The following is a 9,191-nucleotide window of genomic DNA, read 5'->3' as shown; positions in this document are numbered from 1 at the left end:
ATAGAAGTGATTAGTTTATTAATTATTGTTGTTTAATAAATAATTAGAAACTAATTGGAAAAAAAATTGGGAATTAATTAACAATTTAATTAATAGAAGGGTTGAATGTGAATTAATCAATAGTTGGTTGATCAGGGAACATTCCAGAACCCTAGAATGAAGGGGGTTGGACAAAAATTCCCTTTGGATAAAGGGAATTTCGTTCATAGCCTATCACATCCCACATGGGTGGAAGGATAAAACCCTAGGAGGTATCCAAGGCTATAAATAGGGTCTTAGGGATTCATTCCTCCTTGCTCATTTTGGCTTGAGTATTCTCCATCTTCTTTCTCCCTCATTGTGGAAGAACTTTCTTTTAGTTCATCCCTCCTAGTTTAATATTTCTTTCTACTCTTTTGATTTCATTGTGTGTGAACCAAGATAGGGATTTGAGTTTGGATCCTCATCATCCAAACAAGGTGGCACACACAAGGAGTCAAGCTTGAAGATTATTAGCTGCTAAAGAGGTTAGTATTCTTCCCTGTATTTTCGGATTTCATAGGCTATAAGTAATAGTATGAAGCCATAGATCCATAGGGTGCATGTACACTTAGGCAAATCGTTTTGTTGTTTCGATTCTTCTGCTGCCTAGTTATAGAGTGTATTTGATGCATGTGTTACCCAACACTCGGCGAGTTAACGAGATGACTCGACGAGTTGGTTAGGGTTTTTCCTGATATTCTGGATAATGCATGGACTCAACGAGTTACTTGGTAACTCGACGAGTTGGCTGGGGTTTTCACGACTTTCTGAGTTCTGAAGGAACTCGACGAGTCTGTAAGCTGCACTTGACGAGTTGATTTAACATGGACTATTCACCTTGACCGTTGACTTTGACTTTGACAAAGGGTTGACCAGTTTGACTTTTGAGGGTATTTTGGTAATTTGGGAATTTATGGAATTGGATCAATGGTGGTTGTAGGTGCTGGTGTTTGGAGCCATGTTTAGGGAGTTTGATATTTTAGTTCCAACATTGTGAGGTGTGTTCTTCTCACTATATCAACAGGGTCGAAGGCACCATTGTTGGCCCTTATTGGATTGTTATCTTGGTTATTGCATGATGATATGCTTAGTGACCTATTAGGTCGGTATCATGGTATATAGGATGATGTTATGTTAATGACATGTTAGGTCGGTATCCTGGTATATAGGATGATGCTATGATTAGTGATTTGTTAGATCGGTTTGTATGTTTATACATGCTAGCTAGCGTTTCATAATACATACATACATATATATATATATATATATATATATATATATATATATGTGTGTGTGTGTGTGTATTGATTTGTATGTTTGGGTTGGGTTGGGGCGGACCTGCTTTGTGCTGAAGGCCAACATACCCAGGGCGGCCCGGATAGACTGCAGGCCCAATGTGGAATATCAGTCAGGCTAAAGGCCCGAAGAATGATCCAGACAGGCTGAAGGCTCGGTAGGGCGGACCAGACATGCTGAAGGTTCTGAGAGTGGGCTAAATAGACTGAAGGACCGGTTAGGGCGGTCCAGTCATACTGCACACTCTATATGCATGTTGTTTGTTATGATATGGTTATGGTTTTTATGGGCGTTGGTATTTTGGGGGAACTCACTAAGCTTCGGGCTTACAGTTTTGGATTTTGTTTCAGGTACTTCAGATGATTGTGTGAAGGCAAAGGCGTGATCGTGCACCTCCTCACATTTTAAGATTTTGATTTCTGGGATACTCTGATATGAAACTATTTTGAAATCATTTTGTAATAAATAATGGTTTTTGGATGCTTGAAAAAGTTTTAAAGTTCATGAATTTTATGGATGTTACATGAAAGTTGTAATACCTTGTTTCGAGTCGTTTCATAATCCGGGGTCGTGACCCGAAGATCAGTTATATTAAGGCTTCGAGAATTGGGGAAAGAGAGGTTTAGACCCATTTATATGAGGGTAATGTATATTAGTTGATCTAAGATTTCAAGTTGTGTTTTGGAGCCCAAGGGTATAATGGTAAAAAAGATGGTTAAGGCCTTTCATGAATTAAGGATTTTTGTTCTAGTTGTTTTAAGTCATAAGTAATTTGATAGGGTTGTAGATCTCTTTAATACCTTTCCGTGGATATAAAGATCGTCGAAATCGGAGTTGAAATGAAGAAGTTATGGTTTTCGGAAGTTAGAATGGTTATGGGCTTGCCAAGTACGCTAGGCGTACTAGGGATGTATGTTGGGCGTACTTCACTAGAGTTATCGCGAAGATTCCTTCGCATATGCTGGGCATACCAGATGTACATTGGGTTTACGCGGCCCAGACTTAAACCCAAAATTAGGGTCTTTGACCCTATTTAAAGGCCTTAACTCATTTCTAACCCTCCTTATCTTCAGCCTCCATCCCTCTAACCTTAGTCCCCATTTGGAGTGATTTTGGTGGATTTTTGGTGCCTTTTCAAGAAGAAGAACTCTTTGGAGAAGTGTTGGTTGTCTTGAAGCTTGTAGATCCAGGCCTTGTTCAACTTGATCTAGCTTATGGAGGTAAAAAGTGTTAATCTTGATAGCTTTCTCATATAGATCTAGTTAGGGTTGTAATTTGTTATGTTTTGGTCCAATAATTGTGGTTCTTGTGAGTAGAAGTTACTTCACAACCTTTGAGCCTCATGATTGGTCCTTGTTGAGGTTAATAAGTCATAAAAATTAGATATTGAGGAGTATTATCCTTTCATGCAAGAATTAGTGACCTTTGATGAAGTTATGAAGCTTGGATTTTGGTTAGGACCCCATTAAGTCATGCAAAGTCATAAAGTCAGGAACTTTATGACTTAAGACATCCCTTAGAGATTAGATCTGAGTTTGGACGTTTTGGTCTTAACCATTAAGTGCTTAAAGTCACATTTGGTTACCTAGAAAGTACGTTAGGAATACGTATGTGTACGCTCAACGTAATGCACAGTTTCCTTGATTCCTTGCTTTGACAAACTATACGTTGAGCATCAGTAGGAAGTACACGGGGTGTATGAGTCTCGTACGTAGGGCATACTCGTGATACTTCCTTTTTGGGGCTTTTAGGCCTTGTTTCTTTTGGAAGTCGGGCCATGAGCTGTTGGGTCGGATATGGGAAGGGTAAAATGGTCTTTAATTTACCCATTGTAATGATAGAAATGAATTGGACCTTGGATTATGGGGAATTATCTTAATTATTGAATAGGGATAATATTGTTGTGATCAGTGTGAGGAACTCGGTAGCAGCATCACGTGTGTTTCGATTATCTCGGATTGAGGAGAGTCTCTTCATTGTGTTTGGTGGGTCGAAGGCACCAATGGCAACCCATGGATTATTATTACTAGAATGTTAGTTATCTGTGGGACTCTTTCATGTATTGTATGTGTTCATATGTATGCTAGGTAGGCCCTATGCCAGGCGAGGCCTGATGAGTGTGGGGAATGGCCCATCACATGTTACTAATAGATCTGTACCGGGCAAGGCCTGATGTCGAGCGGGGACCGATGAATATCGGGCAAGGCCCGATGTCGGGTGGGGCTCGATGTATGTATGTATGTATGTATGTTATGAGGTATTTTGGGGAACTCGCTAAGCTTTGGCCTACAGTATTATGGTTATGGTTTCAAGTACTTCCGGTTCGAAAGGGGAGGGTTCGGCTTGATTGCAGCGCATCCACCCATGTTTCCATACTTTTTGATTTTGAGAATGTACTCTGATAAATATTTTTACTTTGATAAGTTTTTGAATTATTGAAAATGATAAATGATATTTATAGTTGAATTAAAAATGAAAATTTTACCTTATAATTTTTGGACTGTTACAGCCAAGACATGAGACGCGACTCCGCTGTTTCGAAAAGTCTCATGATGGTTCTGTTAGGCATGCCGCATGGCAATGTGTGCCATGGCGCGCTATGATGCTAGTTTTTTTTTTCCTTAAGATATGTTTTTTTTTATCGAGCATACAACCATTGAGTTTTTGTTAATTTTTGTTAACTTTTTACTCTAAGTTGTTGATATAACACTTATAAAACTTGATATATTTATATAAATCTATACTTATATGATCACATAATTATAAAATTAATACAAAATTGTCACATTACATCACGTCTTGAAAAACGTCATGGTTTTTCCATATTTCGTAAAATTTGAGGCTCGACCTTGACGTTACACTACACCTTACATCTTTTAGAACCTTGGTTTTTCATACATAGATAGTGAACTTGGTTCAAGATCATCTTCTTTATCGGTTATTCATCAATTCATGTGTAATGTGGGTGGTAGTGGTGGAGACGACGGAGGCACACAATTAAAGGAAGGGGAGATATGGGATGGGAGCCTTGTAAATGAATATTTAATATAAATTGTAATTAAACAAAATATGATTAAAAAATTATAATTATATATATATATATATATATATATATATATATATATATATATATATATATATATATATATATATATATATATATATATATATATATATATATATATATATATATATATATATATTAAAAAGGTCACAACCAATCTCACAAGAAATTAAGATCATAGTAGACCATTATATATTAAAAAGGTCACAACCAATCTCACAAGAAATTAAGATCATAGTAGACCATTTAAAAAAACCAAAAAAAAAAAAAAGGGATTAAACCCATAATAACTTCTGGTAAACGAGAACACAATTTGTGTAATTTGCCTTTAGGTAAAGACTTTACATTAAAAATAAGAACAGCTAAGTGTGTAAGAGATTTCTGCCAAATTGTGTAGCCATCTTTGAATCTAAGTATCTTTTATTATTTATTAATTTTTTATTTTTGATGTTGATCATCTCATGCTATCCCCACAAAACTTGAATCACGTGACTACAACATGCTCTTTCGTATTTCCTTTTCTTAATGTTAAAATCCAAAATTTTAGTGCAACCAAAAATAAAATTAAAAAAAATCATCAAAATAGGGGAAGAATTTTTATAAACTTTTACCGAGTTTTTTTTTGTGACAAAATTGCAAGAATGGTAACTGTGGTTAGGTCGAAATTGTCATTTTGGGCCAAACAGGTTTGGACTAGCACTCATGGTCCAAAGGTTTTCATTTTCTTGTCACTTTGGTCCAATTTACTTTAAATTTTTTAATAATGACCATTTTGCTCTTTCTTTTTATTTTTTTGGTTTTTTTTATTATTTATTCAAATACTTTTATTAAAAGAAAAAGAAAAAAGAAAATACATTTCTCTCCCCTCTCTCTCTCTCTCTCTCTCTCTCTCTCTCTCCCTATTGGTAGACCACCACCATCGCTGCTAAATCTATCCAACACTTCGTCTGCTTCACACATCTTCATCTTCTATGAAAATCTCATCCAGATCATTCCTCAGTCCAGCCAGGGCTGGGGCTGCTCGTGACCCACCGCCGCTTTTCCTCTCAAACTCCCACAACCGTAGGCTCAGAAATAGTCGTAGCATCAAAGGCGGCGTGTCTCCCGCAATGTTCCCTACCATCGGTAAAAAAATAGGAAGCAGTTTCGAAAACCCTGAACCGTCTTCCCCTAAAGCTACCTGCATTTGTCAGGTTAGGATGAAGAGCAAGAAGAAGCACACGAAAAATCTGAGTGAGACGACAGAGCGCTGACAAAGTTAGTTTCAGGAGATTCGAGCATTCCGATAATGGGTTCGGTAGTCAAAGTCAAAATCTTGGTTCTAATCAAGTGTTTACCATTGCAGAGGAATAATCAGAGATGGGTTCATTTACCATTGACGATTTGTGAAGGTTTAAGAGCATTTGGGGTCTGAGGTAAGCTGTTTGTTTCCTTACCGGTCTTCGTGTTCTTCAATGACGGCGATAGAGAAAGAGGAAAAAATGGTTGGGGAAAATAGACAGGGGTCTTGTGGTGCGGTGTTTGCACGGTGGTTGGTGGCATTGCAGGGAGGTGATGGAAGTGGAAGAGATGCCAGTGGTGGTGGTGGTGGTGAGAGAGTGGTTGAGTTAATCGCCGGAGACGATGATGATGAGAATGAGGAAATTGATGAGACGGGTATTATGAATTCAAGAAGACATGTATTTCAAGACTTGGAGATTGTAAACGACATCGTCTTTGGGACAATCGATTAAGCTAGGGTGAGCACTTATGTACCACCTAAAAATGCTTTGTTATTGATGAGATGTAGATATGATCCTATGAAGATGGAAGCTCTCACGAATCGATTCTAGGAACCAAATATGGAGAAAAACAATGGGGAAGATGAAGATGAAGATGAAGAATCTTGTAAAAATGAAGAGAAAATTGAAGAGAGCGTAATTCCTGAAAATCTTCAGCAGAGAGAAATAGAGAGAAGAGAGAAATGTATTTTTCTTTTTTCTTTTTCTTTTAATAAAAGTATTTGAATAAATAATAAAAAAACTGAAAAAAAATAAAAAGAAAGGGCAAAATGGTCATTATTAAAAAATTTAAAGTAAATTGGACCAAAGTGGCAAGAAAATGAAAACCTTTGGACCATGAGTGATAGTCTAAACCTGTTTGGCCCAAAGTGGCAATTTCGACCTAACCACAGGGACTATTCTTGCAATTTTGTCTTTTTTTGTTGTTGCAAAAATCTTTAAAAATTTGTTCATAGCAAAAAGAAATTTCCTAGATTGTAAAATTTTGTTGTGTGGTTCAAATGAGAAAATTTCTTGAAAATTGACTTCAATTTGAAGGCCATTTTTTTTGTTGTTTCGATATTCACGATAGCTCACACTGCTTGACGATCATCTTTATAAAACATGAAAATGATAATCATTTTATTAAAGAGTAAATTACTAAAATCGTCCTATGGTTTGGTCAAAATTTCACGTTTAGTCCCTAATTTTTTTTTGCATTCGGATCGTCCCTATGGTTTGGTAAAAATTGCACTTGTGGTCCCTAATTTTATGTATGTAAGGGACGAAAAATGCAACAAATCAAAGAACAGGGATGATCCGAGTGAAAAAAAAATCAAGGACCAAATGTGTAATTTTGACCAAACCATAGGGATGATTTCAATAATTTACTCTTTATTAAATGATATCTCAGTTTTAGTATTTTTGTGATTTTCTCGTTAATAATAAGAGAAATATGTCTAAAAGTCCTTATATTTTGGATTTTTACAATTTAACCCCTGAAATAGGGTATTACCTGCAAATGGACTCAATTTTTAGGTAAACGTATACAATAATAGGTTTTGATGGTTAAATTGTAAATAAAATATCAATGATGATTTTTTTTTTGTTAATATGCCAAAATATATGTAGTTTTTTTTCAACACATAATTTTTAACCTCAAGTCTTATCTATTTTAAGATTAAGAGGGTGTTTGAGGTTTCATTTTGAACCTTAAAATGACTTTTAGGCAAAATGACTTATTGATTTATAGTGATGAGACAACCATTACAATTTGTTTTTAAACTAAATCCCAAACACCCTTTAAGTTATAATCAATTTTTGCTGAAACAACCATTATATTTTGTTTGATTTTTAATGGGAAATAAACTTATTAAGGTAATTAACTTTTCAGTTTGTTCATATCTGGGTAACTATCTTTTTTTTTACACATTTAGGTAACAAATTTTTTGGAAGTGTTCACACATGACCATTATGACCGGCTGTAACAGGTTACATTCGGTCATAACCGGTCATAATGGTCATATGTGAACACTTTCAAAAAGTTCGTTACCTATATGTGTTAAAAAAAAGAGATAGTTACCCGGATATGCACAAACCGAAAAGGTAAGAGTAAATTATAGGAATGATCCCTATGGTTTGGGTAATTTGTGCGTTTGGTCCCTAACTTATTTTTTAAATCGGATGATCCCTACTGTTTATTTTGTTGTGCGCTTGGTCTCTGTCTTAGCTCAAAAGACTATTGTGCTCTTTTTAATTAAATTTTTTATTTATGTATTAATTTTTTATATATTTAAAAAAAATAATAGACCCCACATAATGTATCTCCTCACCCTAAATCTAAAACCACATTTGAAAATTTTAAGTTGGGTCCCACCAGTCACCATCCTATCTCTCATTCTCCTTAACTTCTATTTCATTTTCATCTTTAGTGACATCGACGTCTTTATCATCCTTTCTTTTTTCGGTCATTCAACTCCGACGAACCAACACAACAACACTTCTATTGGGCTTTGGTGATGGAAAATTCAATAAAGAGACAGTGGGTTGTGGGTGAGGAGACACAGATATGTGTGGTCTAATAATTTTTTAAATATATAAAAAATAAATACATAAATAAGAAAATTAATTAAAAAATACATTAAAAAGTGCACAATAGTCTTTTGAGGTAAGACAGGGATCATCCGAACTAAAAAAAATAAGTTAGAGACCAAACGTACAAATTACCCAAACCACAAGGACCATTCGTGTAATTTACTCTTACCTTTTCGATTTGTTTATATCTGAGTAACTATCTTTTTTTTGTACACATCTAGGTAACGAACTTTTTCGAAGTGTTCACATATGACCATTATGACTGGATGTAACCTACTATAGCCGGTCAAAATGGTCGTATGTGAACACTTCCAAAATGTTCGTTACCTAGATGTGTACAAAAAAAATATAATTACCCAGATGAGCACAAACTGAAAAATTAATTACCTTAATAAGTCTATTTCCCATTTTTAATATAATAATATATAAATATAATTTTTTTAATTATACTTCTATTTAATAAAATATAAAAAAACAATTAACATGTAAAAATATATTGCTATGAAATGTGTTTATCACTTTTTGATGATGAAACTAAATCAAAATTGGATACGAAATATACATCCATATACCAACTACTTGGTTGAAAACAATGCATGTAATTCATCCATAGATCGTTGGAGAAGATGCAAAATACTCTTGTCCGCATGACATAAAAGCTCTATTCTTGCGACAACTCATCAATAACTATTCTTAATTTATATAGAAGATGGATTACAATATACCACATTGATACCAATATGCCAACGATTTTAAAAATCCAAACAACAAACGCCATACAATGTTCTTTCTATCTTGGATCTTCATAATGGTTACCAATGTCAACAATGGTTTCATAATTGTCTAAAACCTTATTTATGCAACTGGTAAGAACTTTTCATCTACATATCATCTTTCTTTTAATCGTGTTTTGATATACACCAACCCACATGAAGATTTTTCAACCAAGTACTTGT

The sequence above is a fragment of the Lactuca sativa genome, chromosome 5 (assembly GCF_002870075.4).
Source record: "Lactuca sativa cultivar Salinas chromosome 5, Lsat_Salinas_v11, whole genome shotgun sequence".
Taxonomy (NCBI): domain Eukaryota; kingdom Viridiplantae; phylum Streptophyta; class Magnoliopsida; order Asterales; family Asteraceae; genus Lactuca; species Lactuca sativa.
The sequence above is the reverse complement of the archived record's forward strand: the minus strand, read 5'-3'. Positions refer to the sequence as shown.